Source organism: Chiloscyllium plagiosum, unplaced genomic scaffold (assembly GCF_037043375.1).
Source record: "Chiloscyllium plagiosum isolate Xiang-an unplaced genomic scaffold, Cpla_swu_hap1 HiC_scaffold_39, whole genome shotgun sequence".
NCBI lineage: Eukaryota > Metazoa > Chordata > Chondrichthyes > Orectolobiformes > Hemiscylliidae > Chiloscyllium > Chiloscyllium plagiosum.
Window position 1 is genome coordinate 90,298,438 of NW_028270177.1, and position 12,918 is coordinate 90,311,355.

Here is a 12,918-nt window from a genome sequence, read left to right on the forward strand (position 1 = left end):
CACAAAACCCAGTCTACCATGTTTAATGATAAGCTTTTCTAAATGTCCTGCAATTTCTTACTTTAATATTCTGTAGATTCTTTCAGTAGATTTGCTAAGTATGATTCCCCTCTCTTAAATCCATGCGGACTCTGTCCAATCCTGTCAGTGTTCAGTAAGAAACTTGACTGTACTCCAATATAGTTACTAAATGTATCTGTATTTATTTTTAAAAATTGATTACTTATAAATGCTGGACCCATGCAATATCAATGAATTAGTGACTCTGAATTGGGGTTAGAAAATTTTTTTGTTAATTCCTTTTTGTACTGTGTTATGCAGACAGCACCAAGTGATCACTCTTAATTGTGAGTAACGTTAAAAATAATATGTTAAAAATGACATCCGAAAATGCTGCCTCATTATTGTGCAAGGACGATTTTGCATTCAATAGTTTGCAGATAAAATTGAACAGATTTTTGCTGCAATTTGGCCAGACTGCAGGTTACACCAAAGTGGCAACTCTGCTCTCAAATTCTTACTTGACACTGCCCAAAACGATCCTGATGGGACTTCACTTTGCCATTCTTGTTCCCCAGCTTTATTTCCAGGTTTAATTCTATAATCATTCTAGAGCTTGTAATTTTAGACAACTTCTCCTTTAGGTACATATGTAAATATCATACTGAAATGTTGCACTGAATGGTACCAAATCTGAAATTAGTCTCGATTCTGATCGTAACATACTCTGACCCTTCTACATATGTATTGGCATAAGTCTATGCCAGTTATTTTTCTGTAGCCTGTGATTCCTGATGAAGGGCTTATGCCCGAAACATCAAGTCTCCTGCTTCTCAGATGTTGCCTGACCTGCTGTGATTTTCCAGCATGATACTTTTCGTCTCTGATGTCCAGCTTCTTTGAGTAGATTAAACCACGAATAAGTTTTGTTGATCACAATGCAATAGGAACCAATTCATGAAATTCAGATATCTCACATTTACCTTAACTATGTGAAGGCTAAGACATTACTAAATTATTGTCAGTAATTGAAATTGTGCTGACAAACTTGTGCAGTATCAGTGCCTCACCTTTAGAGTGTTCCCAAATGACACTCAGCTGCAGTATTTTGTTTTGTGCTCAGCTATATATTGTTCTCACTTGTTTCTTTGTGAAAGATTACAAAATTAACTTGGATGAATGAACTTATGATTTCTTTAACCAATGTTGGGAAATAAAATGTCAGTATTTCAAGTGCTGATAAAGTAAAATAAACTGATAATCAGTAGAAAGGGTTTAAGATGGATATGGAACAAATGTTGGCAAATAGGACTAGATTAATTTTGGATATCTGGTCAGCATGGGCAAGTTGGAGTGAAGGGTCTGATTTTGTGTTGTACCACTGTGACTTCATTCTCTCAATTATTCAAGAAGTTAAATACTTCGAGGAGGAAAAGGAGAATTTATGCAGAGAATGCACTTGAAATGATGATTGAGGTTTATCAAACTCACATTATTTCATGACCTTTTCCTCTGGGGTCTTCAATGAACAAACTTGTTTTCTTATCTGAATAACTATGTATCATGTGATTTGTTTTGCACAGAATATTTCGTTCGGATCTAGTGAACTATTAAGAAGTGTTTATTTTTAAAAGTTAGGCAGCTTGATTGTTAAGCAAGAAAAGGTTGGCGTTTTACTCCCACTGAATCATTGCTCTATATAAGGTAAGGCACTGGATATATGGAAATCAATTCTGAAGGAAAAAATCCTCGTCGGTAATGTTCCCACATATGGGGAGTAATTGCTTCTGGTCACTCTTCAGGCTATAGAGGCTCGGAAAGAAATGAGTTGGCCAAAGTTAGCAACATCATTTGGATGGACTATGCTCATTGGGGAAACTTGCAGGATCTGTAGAAGGAACACGTGTTTCAGAGTGTATGCAATAAACCTGAACATTGTTATTTTTTCACAGAGCTTGGGACCCGACTGGAGCAGCAATGAAGCTTGTATTGTTTCTTAAATTTCCGAGCTTGCCAAATTATTGTTGGTAAATGCAGGTGACTTTATCAAAGCACATTTCACTTTCCCCAGCCAGGAATTTGGTCCCAATTCTGTCAGTCCATCCATTCATATGGATAAGAGGTATTTTAAATGTGAGCACTCCATTTAAATATTTGAATTGAATACTTCAGTGGTAAAGTCCTCTTGGATTCTTAATTTCAAATTACCCAATGTGATTTTTTGTCCCCCCTGAATTTGCCATGCACGGGGCAGTTCTGGAATATTCCAAATATTTACAATAGATGCATTCACACTATTGAAGGCAACCTGGCAGATTTGAATACCATTCAGGTAGTCAACAACAATACATAAGTAACTTTATGAATTGCTTACTGTACACCAACAATGTAAGCCAAGTACTATTGAAACCACAGATAATCTCCCAAGGATTCCCATATCTAAAAAGTGCATTCCAGATATGCTCACTATCACCATCTGGGAGCAGTCTCCCAAAGTTCTCCCAGAATTTAGAAAGCGCATAAACTGCCCTCCACTGCTGTCACAGGCTTCCCTCTTATTGTATACAATGACATTTATTGTCCAGTTCTTTAACGTGACAAATGATTTTACAACCAATTTATAAAATACTTTAAATCCTAAAGAACTGTTATGTCAGCCCTTTGTAGAAGTGAATGGAAAGTGTGATGTTTGCTTGACCTTTGGCTCTATGTATCAGACTGAACTGAATCTTTAGCAAGATGTGGGATGTTTCCCACACACTTTGTTTAAAAAAACAAAGATTATGCTCTCAGGTTTAAATGTTCAATCAGGTTTAATAAAAATCCTTCCAAAAATTGAGAGTTTGACTTCAGCTCCTTTCAAGAGACATGCTCTTGGCCTTCACTTTTGTGACATGTGATCATTCTTTGCTAAAGGTGGCTGTGTGCAACACTGCCGGATGTTGTACTGAAGTGCCTCATTGGGTGGATGAGCTTTATTACTGGTGTAACTCGGCTAATTTTGAGATCGAATATTATTTTGAGTTAAATCTTGTTTTTAAACTGACACGTGCTTGTGTAACTCAAGTGTAGATACTATGCTCATGTTTGCAATGAACCTTTCACTTTTGGAGATTAGTATTTTCCGATCTGTTTGTAAATAAAGTTCACTATAGAAAGCACAGTGCTGGAGAACCGCAGGTCCAGCAGCATCTCTGAGGGGGGAAAAAAAACATTGTAAGCTCCAAGTCTCATGACCATTTTTCCGTTCAGACGAAGAGTCAGTGAACTTGAAATGTAACATTATTTTTCTCTTCACCGATGCCCTCAGAACTGCTGAGTTTCTCCAGCATTTTGTTTCTGGGGCTCAGATCTCCAGCACCTGCAGTTTATTGTTTTGTTATCGATTCTATGGTCTGACTTGGGGAGCGAGAGGCAGCAACTGTGATCAACTAGAATAAAACTCCCCAACCATGAAAAAACACATAGTTCTTTCTACTTTGCCAAACACGACTGTAAATAAGAAATGCCATTAAGCTAAGTGCAAGGCGGCATACCACCTGCCTTGTCTCAAACTTGCTACTCATCTTTGAGGACTAATCTGTCAGAATTGTGTTTGCTCCCTTCCTTTGAGATCACAGGGGCCGAACTCAAACAAAAAGGTGGGCACCAGTATTTGTTAACAATAATGGATGTATCGACTGTATTTCCAGAGGCCATCCCAAGCTGCCGTATCACAGCTAAAAGAATTGCAAAGGAATTACTCTTTTCAAAAAATAGACACGGACTACCAATAGAGATACAGTGAGGTCAAGGTTCAAACTTCAGATTTAATTTATTCATTATGATGTCTTAGGAATAAAGCAATTCAAATCGACTGCATACCATCCAAAATTGCAGGCAGCGTCAGAAAAGTGACATTAAACATTAAAGACCATATTGAGGGCTTATGATCAGGAATATCCAGCTGATTATGGTAAGGTAATTCCATTTGCGCTTTTTGTGATCAGGGATAACCAAATTAAGAGAGCAAATTCGATCCATTTGATATATTTTGTGGACATCAAGTGGGAAGACCATTAATATTGATTAAGGAGAAAATAGTAAATCAGAATTCAAAGGCTACACATTTGGACTAGGTTTCAAACTTTAGGGAACGATTAGGGTGCCGGGGAGTTGGCTGGACAGCATTTAAAAGTATTGCAGCATGCAATAAAGCAGGAAGCGGACAGTGATAGGTGAACTATGAAAAACAAAGTTTTTGGACCTTACCAAATACAGCGGATATAGATTGAGGATAACTACTTGATAGGGACTCCAAAAAGAAAGAAATCTCACAGCGTATGTCACGTGAATATGCTAAAAATGTACTTTGATGGGGAAGGAAAGACAGAGGACAAGGTGGTAATGATTACAGCACCGAAGTAAGAACCAATTTCAGAGGATTCTGAATCGGACATTCCTCAAATTAAAGTGAACAATGAGATGCTTGTCTAAAATTGGGATGATTTATTGGTTTACCTTGATGAGAAAAATTGAAATGATCAGAAAGAGTTATTGCTATCACATGTGGAATTATGCAGATATTAACTTAGAAGTACTCACCTAATTGTGCATAATGTAGCTATAGGAGATGTCATTACCATTAACCAACATCCTTACGGGCCTAATCCTCTAAAGTTGGCACAGGCTCAGAAGGAGATTGAATGCCAGCTCTAAGATGACATAGTTAACATGTGTTACAGTGACTGGAAATCACCCATAGTCATGGTGCCAAAGCCAAACGGTACCCAACGATTATGTGTGGGCTATCATAACGTCAATGCAGTTTAAAATGTTGATTATTCCCAGTTCCACGGTTTGAAAACTGAGTTGAAAATGTGGGACAAGCAACTTCCATTTGGTATGAAAAATATGCCATCCACTAGCCAATAAATTGCTGGATTATCCAATCTGTGGTTTACATTGATGACCTTGTGATTTTTAGTGACTCATGGAAGAAAGACTACAACATCTATTAGCCTTGTTCGATCGACTTCGGAAGGCAGGCTTGGTGGTAAACCGAGCGTAAAATGAATTTGCTAAAGCAAAAGTCACCTTCCTTGGCCATGCTATTGGACATAGATAAATGGTGCCATGAGATTTTAACGTGACGTTAATTGGGGAATTTCGCATCCTGTTGACAAAAGGAGCAGTTCCTGGGATTAAGACAATTTTATCGAATGTTTGTGCCTCATTTTTGCAGTGTGACTGCTCCACTCACTGAATTGTTAAAGAAAGGCAAGAAGTTTCATTGCTCAGAGGACTGTCAGAAGGCATTTGACAGCATTTGAAATGTGTGTTAACCACTGCCCACGATCAGACACATCTGATTATGCAAAACCATTCAAGGCGGATTTAAATGCGAATGATGTGGATTTCGTTGTTGGGCTCTTGCAGGAAGATAACGGGAAGACAGAGAGACCTACTGGATATTCGTCCAAGAAGTTCAATGTTCATTAGTAGAAATATTTAACAGTTGAGAAAGAGACTGTGATTTTTGTGTTGGTATGACAACATTTCACTGTTTATATCAATGGCAATGTATCGGAGACAACCATTTACACTGATCATAACTCAATGAAGTCTTTTTGAGAAATGTTAGGACGAAAATGCGAGACTGTTTAGCTGGAGCCTGTTGCTACAGCCATTCAATTTGAAAATTGTGCACGTGGCATGTCTTAAAAACATGATTGCCAATACATTGTTGAGACTGGAGTGACAAATGGAGGCACTCAATGATGAATGTACCACACACTGAATCTGGATGTAGTTGTGCATGTTTGCATGTTTATAGTAAATGAATATTCATGCTCATTGTAGAGTACAAACTACCATTTTTGGGAGTTTTGAAAACTGAAGCCATCTTGGATATTGAAGATTCGGTTTTATATTGGGGGAGTTGTCACACAGGTGGTATCTTTCCAAGGTTATGTTGTCGAAAACTTTTTTCAGAGAGGTTCTAAACGACCCAATCTTCTCAATTTTGAATGCTTCATTGGGGTCCTTTGTTTTCTTTTACCTAACAGATAATGTCTCGGGCAGAAGGTTTTCAAGCCTTTTAATAAAACTGGTGTAATCAAGAGGATGTGGCCAGCTCTCCAGCTGCACAGGTTAGTTCAGTTCGAGGGTTGGTTGAGTCAGGTTCACTGTTGAAACTGGATGCTCTCCCCCTCCTTCAGTCCTCTGACTTCGTAAACTATAAGCTTTTTATGTGTAATTTTTACTCTTTGTGCTCAGGGGTTTGTTTATTGGGATTGTTGCAAGTAATTTGGATCAGCATTTTTAATTCGAGGTCGCCTGTCAGTTTCGGATAGGATGAATTATTCAGGTACAGTGTTTTCGGTTCGTTGTGTTTCATTCCTTATTTTTACAAATACATGCTGTTTGTTTAAAAGTCTGCAGTCGGACCAACTAATTCACTTTGGGAAAATCCACTATACACTTACCTTCAACAAATGGCAACATTACGGACTGGGCTACGTGCTTAAGAATGTTTTGAGTGGTCGGGCCTGGTCCATAACATTGTACAATAACCTTGTTTATTAAAAGTCGTGAATTAATGAATAAGGGATGGAATGAATATGATAATGGCTTTGAGACAGAAAGGGCTGCGGCCAGTGGCTGAGGAGACCTGAGAGGGGTGCAGTAATATCTCCCAGTCACGAGTATTCAGCCAAGACTGTTTCTGACAAATGGAATGAAATGCAGTGCAGAGCAAGATAACAGGTGACCCATGATATATGGAATGTTGAACGACAATGTGAATGGAATAGGACAATTTTAAATGTGAAGTACATAATTATATTGTATATATCGACTGCTTAATCACAGGTTATACAGGTTGTTCAGATTGTTTATATCGGGACGGGATATACAGAAATAAAAACAGACACAGATTACAAAATGTGTTGGGTTACAGTGAGTTTCAGCAGAGTAAGAGTGAAGACACAGCTCATACTGAGCTGGTACAGAGATGATGGGCTGCATGACAACTATCTTTTTTGTAATTATTCAGAGAAACGTGTTGAAAATGTTCAGTGACTGAGGAGATAAGTCTAGTAATAAACACACAGGCAATATCGTAATTAATAAACTTTTTTTTTTACTTTTCATCGTGTAGATGTCTCTAAAAAGCCTTTTAAATCAAAATCACATTGGTGAGATCCGCGCATTTATTTTCAGAACTTAAAGAAGAATCAGATTCCAGTGTAATACCTGTGTCACTGGCATAAGTGATAGGAACAGGAATGGAGCATATTGTCCAAATATAAACAACATCCAGACCAATCAAGAAAATTTGGTAATCTGAAATGCAAATGCAAAATGATGGAGAAAAGCAACAGATGACACAGGATCTGGGCAGAGAAACAGAGTGAACATATCAAGTCTTATATGAACCTATCTTGAACAAGTTATGTTGGACTCAAAAGAAGTTAATTCCATTTTTCTCTGCTCCGATACTGCCTGAACAGTGTGGTTTCTCTCCAGCACTTTCAATTGGTGCAATGGCAGGAAACAGAGTAATGGTGAGCGGTTGCTATTGGAACTGAAGGCTTGCGCCCAGCAGTGTTCCATAGAGGCTGGATCTGAGTTTTCTTTGTTTGTCGTTTATGCAAATGATTTGCTTGAGAATATCGAACGCATGATTCATAAGTTTGTGGATGACACCAAAACTGGTGGCACAGTGGACATTGAAGATTGTTTTCTAAGAATGCAAAAGGATCTTGATGAAATGGGTCAATAGACTGACAGATAGCAGATAGAGTTCAAGCTGTATGAATGTGTGGTTCAGGCAATAGTGTGTGTTTGTTGCTGTCTGTTGCACCAGGAATGGGATGATTTTATTTCCCATATCCTGGGTTCAAAACATCGATATCCTTCATGATCTTTGAGAGACCTAACCCTCTCTATGGTTACCCTCTTGCTGGTAATGCAGTTGCACAATATTTTTGGATTATCCTTCACCTTATCTGCCCATACTATCTCATATTGCCTTTTTGATTTCCTGATTTCTCTCGAAATAATGCCCCCCCCCCCCACTCTTTATATTGACTAAGCGATTAAATTGAATAAAGTTGTCCATATCTAAAGTAAGGTATTATTTGATTCTTGAATAAAAGCTTAATAACTGTAGTTGTCCATTGTTCCTTAATCTTCCCTTCACTCTAACAGGAACATAATGCCTCTTAACTCCTGTCGTTACACTGTTGAATGCCTCCCGCTTGTCAGACATTGTTTTACCTGCTGACAGTCTACTCCAATCAAGCTTGTGTAAGTCCTTGTTCCATCCCATTAACATTTATGGTACTCCAAATAAATAAAAAAATTAATGAAAGGCTTATTCTTTTCCATAACCATTATGAAACTAATAGAATTATGATTGCAATGCCAAGTTAAGTGAATTAGCCATGGGTAACGCAGTGATAAGGTCAGCAGTCACACAATGCCAGGTTTTATTCCAGCAGGTTTATTTGAAATCACAAGCCAGAGGCCTGCGGGGATAGAGACGGGAGCTAGGTCTGGTTGAGATGCTGTTCAGAGTGTCCCTACAGACTCGATTGGCTGAACTGTTTTTTCTGCATTGTAGAGAATCTGTGATTCTATCAGAGAGGACACTGCCAGCGTTTACTGGGCTGCTAAGATATTGGAGGCGATGCTGACGGCGTTTAGTGGGGATGGAATTTTATTTATTTGTGTTTTGGAAAATTTGAAACTAAACCAAGGAAAACCGAATGGAAGTTTTCCAGTGTATTTGAGTTTTGGAGAGAGTACATAGGTGGTAAATTCACTCTTTCAAGGTCATACATTTCTGAACGTCAAGATTTCAAAACCATCGATGTAGGACAAAGAAATAATGGGAGCAGAATTTCTCTCATTCAGAGAATCCATTTCCAAAATATTTGGAAAGGCACATTTAGAGACACACTAGGAGAGAGACAGCCTGTGGCCAGGTAAAAGTGTAAAAGTGGGGTGTGGAGGTTGGAAGGTGCGAGGAAACAATGTCTAATTTGGACGACTTCAGATGTAAAGAAATATCGGAAACGTATGCAGCTGAGTAAGATTCAGCAAGACAAAACTCAGAGTTTTGAAAGATTTCTATTAATATTCCACATGAATCATTATAAATGGAAATGAGCAGATTTTGTATATTGTCAAGGAAAGATATTCCATAATGAATAGGAAGTGACCCGTCTCTTGGAGATCGATTCTCTGCTTTAATTTCATGCCTTAAAGATGGGAGGTCATTCGCCATGATGTTGGGTTCATTTGATACCCACTGAAATCTGCCAACGTAACTGAGCATCAAAACTGGAATCTTGTTTTGTAGTTTAACCTTCTGCTTTTCTCATCAGTATTTTGTTTAAGCTGAAATAAATTCGGAGCAAAATTGAATACAACATTAAGCGTTCCAATCATATAAATCCAATTCACTTCCGATCATTGCAATGAACAGAGTGAAGTTGCATCAAAATTAATAAAATAAAACGAATAAAATTGCATTTCCGGGAATTTTACCCAGTTCAGGTTCAGCCATATGAGAAAGACCATCGAGCTAAAACATCACCTTCACTTCTCTCTCCATATATACTTCTTCACGTGAGAGAGAAACTGTCTGAAGAAATTATGTTTCAAGACTAAATGTGCGTGTGAATGTGACGGGAATTTCATGTTTGCTGGTTCATTCTGAGACAGTACCGACTCGAAATAAATCAAGGACGAGGTTCTTTCCAAGGACGAGGTCAATTCCTTGGGTTTTTCTGGTATTATTATTCTGCTGAATACAGAAACATAATAGCGTGGATTCGATTCCGCTCGGGAATTTCTTATTCCCTAGGTGCACCATACGTCATCTTGACGGGGTCACATGTGAGCGCCTTTGCAATGGGCTGAAGTGGCCCAGAGGTGAAGGCGACGGGTTGCTCTTCCATTGCGCATGTGTGGATTTGAATCCTACTCTGGCTGTTACTTCTATTAAACGCAGCTGTGGTTTCCCTTTGTGCCTCGCATCTTTAATGTACTTTGGGTGGAGAATCTTGATCTTGCCCTTCATTGCACCGGAGATTTGTGATAAATTGATACCACATCAAAGTCGAAACAAGCCAATTTGATTCTGTTGTCAGGTGAATTGGGATAATGAAAAGGAGTGCAAACCTTTCATTCTTCCTTTTATTCCATCTTGACTTTCTATGAATTTACATCGAATGAAAGTGGTAAGGAAAGATCGGGTGCAATAGTTTATCCAGTGGGATTGTGAATTTTAATGTAATACTCCACACAAAGTTCTGATCAATATTTTAAACAGTCAATTGAGTTGGAACCGCAGAAAACTTTTCCAATGAAACGAATCTTTCATTCTTTCACAACCTTTTGCTGTGTGAATCTTACCGCGATCCACCATCCCGCATGATCACCAAGTTGGCACCAATTTTAGATTCACCAATTTTCTTTAGCAAACACAACTTCTGCACATGCCCAGTGCCATTTGTTGTCTCCAGGCCACAGCACATTTCTTGTTCATGAACTTATGAGCCTAGATCCTGATCTGTCTGATCAGTTTCAGAAACCTTTTCTATCACTTTATCCCATCCCATCAGAATTCTAAAGCTATCAATAAAATAAGGCGGTAGACCAAATGATGTAGGATTGGAAGTCGACCATTCAGCCCATCGAGTCTGCTCCACCATTCAACGAACTAATGGCTGATCTGATAATCCTAACTCCATTCTCCAGCATTGCCTCGACAAAGCTTCATCGTCGTTCTGGTTAAATTTCTGTCTGGCACAGTTTGAAAATACACAACAACTCAGCCTCAACAACAGTTTCGGCAAGGAGTTCCACCGATTCACTTGCCCCGAGCAAAGAAATTACTCCTCATTTCTGAATTAAATAGGCAATATCTAATTCTGAGTTCATGTCCTCTGGTGCTCTCCTCATACCAGAGGGTGAACCACCTGCCCGTAACTACCCTGTCAATATACCATGAATATTGAATGTTTATAAATGTTATTGTGTAATTACAGAGCTCCCCTCCGTCTCCTTTATTTCAAGGAGAATAATCCCAGCCTAACCAATAATTCCACGAAGATCCATTTTCTCCAGTGTTGACAACTTGTCCGTAAATCTCTGCTGTCCCCTGCAGCGTCTTTACATATATATATATAGGCAGGTGGAGACATTTATGCGAAGAAACGGTTGAAATTTCAAGCACAGATGGGAATTGGATCTTGAAATCAGACAGCGAATCAGATTGGTCCACACAAGGACGAAATAGAGTAATGATCACTCTGACAAATGAGAATCTAATCATATCTCATTGACATTCAATAACTTTGCTGTAAACAAATTACCCCGTGTAATCGACCACAGAACTATTATTTCGGGGAAAAAAACGTATAGAAACTGGCTACATGAACACTTTGACAACAACAACATGTTCTTGAGACATGTTTTGATTATAAACTCAACTCATTGCTCCTTGAATCCGACATCGTTTGCAAGGCACAAATGAGACGAGGAATATAACTCTCTCCATTTGCCTCGATTGTGCAACTTCAATAACACTTAAGGAACTGTACACCGTCCACGACAATGCAGTCAGTTGAGTGTACCAGTGGGCGGCATGGTGGCACAGTGGTTAGCACTGCTGCCTCACAGCGCCGAGACCCGGTTTCAATTTCCGCCTCAGGCGACTGACTGTGTGGAGTTTGCACGTTCTCCCCATGTCTGCGTGGGTTTCCTCCGGGTGCTCCGGTTTCCTCCCACAGTCACAAAGATGTGCAGGTCAGGTGAATTGGCCATGCTAAATTGCCTGTAGTGTTAGGTAAGGGGTAAATGTGGGGGTATGGGTGGGTTACACTTCGGTGGGTCGGTGTGGACTTGTTGGGCCGAAGGGCCTGTTTCCACACTTTAATGTAATCTAATCTAATCTAATATTCATTCCCTTCACCGCTAAGGCACAATTGCAGCAGAGTGCACCAACTATAAGATGCACTGGAGTAAGTCATTCGGGCATTTTTCACAGAACCTTCAAAGCTCAACAGCTGTACTGACTATAAGGACAAGGTTGGATGATGCAACGAAACGCAACCATTTTCAAGTTACCCTCCAAGGCCCATAGCACCCTGACTTTGAAAGGAATCAGTGATAAACTCATTTATTAAACGGTCTTGATGGGCAAAGTTGCATACTTCAGCCTTCCATCTTTTATCTTACAATTTTAAGAAAAATGTTGATTTATGCGGTGACCAGACTTGTGCTCAGTCCTTTAGCTGTTCCCTAAACTGGTGGTTGCTAAAGTTCTGCTATCACCCACAGCCTGTGGTCAACAATAGAAAATATCCGAAAATCCTCTCAATCAACTGACTCCCCTCAAGATTAGAGTGGTGTTGGAGAAGCACAGCAGGTCCGGCAACATCTGCGGAGCAGGAAAAATGGACGTTTCAGGCAAAAGCCCTTCATCAGGAATGAGACTGGGAGCACATGGGATGGAGAGATAAATGGGAAGAGGGTAGTGCTGGGGAGAAGGTAGCTGAGAGTGCTGTAAGTGGATGCAGGCGGGGGGTGAACATGATATGTCAGAGAAGTAGGTGGAGTGGATAGGTGGGAATGAAGATACACAGGTGGGACAAGTCAGGCGGACGGTGTTGAACTGGAAGGTTGGAACTGGGGTAAGATAGGGGGATGGGAATGAGGCAACGGGTGAAGTCCAAATTGATGCCATGGGGTTGAAGGTTCCCGAGGCGGTAGATGAGGCTTTCTTCCTGCAGGCATCGGGTCGTGAGGCAGTGGCGACACAGGAGGCCCAGGACCTGCATGTCCTCGGGAGAGTGGGAGGGGGAGTTGAAATGTTTGGCCATGGGGCACTGGGGTTGATCCTTGCGGGTATCCTGGAGATAT